Below are 2,606 nucleotides of genomic sequence, written 5' to 3' on the forward strand. Positions count from 1 at the left end.
TGCAAATCATCGGTATCGAGCTAGCTCTAGCTCTAGCTAGCTCTCTCGATCTCCCGATTTATTTTGGTCAGAACTGTTTCAGCTGTTTTAAGAGATTTTTTCTTAAAGTTATACCTCATACCAGTAATGGTGTACCTTTTAATTAATAGAAAGGATTGCACGGTCCTGAATAAAAATAGAATAATGAAAGTATTAGGGAAACTATTACTCAGCCTTTTTAATAGCCCTAACTGATATTCTAATGATTTTTGTATATTCTTCTCGGTGGATGATTATACTTGATGGAGACTATCCCAGCGGCCTATTGAGCGCGCTCAAGTTCTAACAAGCCCAGACGTCATCAGTGGGGGATCCCCTGGTGCACAGCCAAAGTTCTGTGGTCAATCGGAAGGCCTACACCGCCTACGGCTACACCCAAGTATGGTCACATCATGTATGCAAACTAGTGTTCACTATGGGTCACATCCTCTATCCAGGAAATATGCCCGGGAAATATGACGAAAAGCAAAACAACAACCAAATTTTCTTGTTAATAATTATTCATAGGGAAAATACTCGACCTCTCTCTGATGTCCTATATATCAAGCCGCTTAGAGACGGTACATATATCCATCGGGATATCCATGCATCTTTTTTTCATTTTTTAATGTCCATTTTTAGGCCCGGGGGCAGTGGCGTAACAGGCAAAGGGCAGGGGGGCAAGCTGCCCCCCCCTCCCGGATTTCACCGGGAAAATGAAAAAAAGGGAAACAGCTAAAGGGAGGGAGAAAGAAAGCTAGGAAAGGGGGAGGAAAGGGGAAAAGGAAAGGGAAATTAAGTGAAAAGAAAACGAAGCGCGATTTTTTTTGCAATGGAAAAGGAAGAACATTTGAGAAAGAACGAATCATTCCGAAATAAGCATAATATAATATAGCATGATGGGAAATAAATTAAAAGATGACAAAATGGCAAACAATAGCGGGAAATGAAGGTGGAATTAAATAAGTCAAAAGCTAAATTGGAAAACAAAGTCACTTAAAGGGACACGAAAAACAAACTTAATAAATCGACCGGGCTGCCGAGGATTGAAAATAAAGAGCGGGAAGAAAGATGAACTGCATACAAATTGCGCTATAAGCTTGCTAAATTTTATGCAAATAAGGTACCGGGGGCTTTGCCCCAGACTCCACGCAGTAGGGGTTCTTCATCTATAACTTTCAAATGGCTCTAACCCCCCCCCCCTGTAGGGAACCTTCATACTAGCTTTACCTTTAATCACTGGCGTACAGGCGCGCAGGGGGAGTGAGGGGGTCTTGGTTCCACACCCAAAAGGAAACAAAAGAAATTATAAGAGACAACGTATAATGAATTGAATGGAAACAATGAAATGCGTTATTTGCTGGATATAATGAAAAATCTATATCACAGAATTTAATTTCACTAGGCAATTTTTTTCTGCTCGCTTTGCTCACTGGCGACTTTTAACCAATTATCACACATTGCTATGTTTTGCCCCCTCAAAATATTTGATTCAACTGGGTTAAATAAGTGTGTTGTTAAAAAGCTTTATTCTGTATATACCCACGATTTGATTAAAAATAGCGGCAATCTGCGAAGTTTAAATGGTTGTGATATTAATAAGTTCCAGGGGCTCTGTTCCGGACCCCAACCGCATAGAACTGCCGTATATGAATATGGAAACAGTGGCGTAACTACGGGGGGGCATGGGGGGCACGTGCCCCCCAATCGGCTGGCCAAAAAAAAAAAAAAAACGGGGAAAAGGAGAAAAAGAGGGAAAAGGAAGAGAAACGTAGTGGGGAAAGAAGAAATTATTGTTCATTAAAATGTTATATTATATTGTGTTATGTTATATTACGTAAGAAGCATTTTTTCATAACGTTATGAAACATTATTTGCTTAGGGCCTATGTCTTTATTGTTCCTGGTGCTCGCATAGACTGTTTAACGGGATATATGATCCTGTTGTACTAAAACCTCCCGTTTTCAAATCAATATACACCAAATATATTTCCTCGCAATTCGAGTTATTATTGTTTTATGTAGTGACATTTGCTTCTTTTCATGACTACCTAAAGTGATCGCCCTATTTTAAGGTCTTAATATAAAACATTTCCTGTCCGTGCTTATGCTCGCATTAGTGGATTGGTGAGATGTCTGCTCCTCATGAATTCCTAAAATCTGTCCTTAAAATGTCAATTTTTCTGATCTGAATATCAAAATTTTTCAGCTCGCGCTTCGCGCTCGCATTATTTGGTTAGTGAAATACGTAAGGTCTTAGTGAATTCCTACAAAACAAGCCTTAGAATGCCCCTCTTCAGGTGTGAATTAAAAAATTTTCAGCTCGCGCTTCGCGCTCGCAGTATTTGATTAGTGAGATGCGTATGATAATCACGATACAATGACTACAAAAAGTGCTTCATGTGTTAAGATGTAATTCTAAGAAAATCAGCAAAGGATGGCACTAGCATTAGATGACTATGCTGAGATATTTATACTCTAAATGGATTCCTAAAATATAGTCCTTAAAATGTCCCTGTTTGGGTCAATAAATACAAAAATTTCAGCTCGCGCTTCGCGCTCGCATTGTTTGTTTAGCGAGACAGATCA

The sequence above is a fragment of the Lytechinus variegatus genome, chromosome 10, assembly GCF_018143015.1.
Source record: "Lytechinus variegatus isolate NC3 chromosome 10, Lvar_3.0, whole genome shotgun sequence".
Lineage (NCBI taxonomy): Eukaryota > Metazoa > Echinodermata > Echinoidea > Temnopleuroida > Toxopneustidae > Lytechinus > Lytechinus variegatus.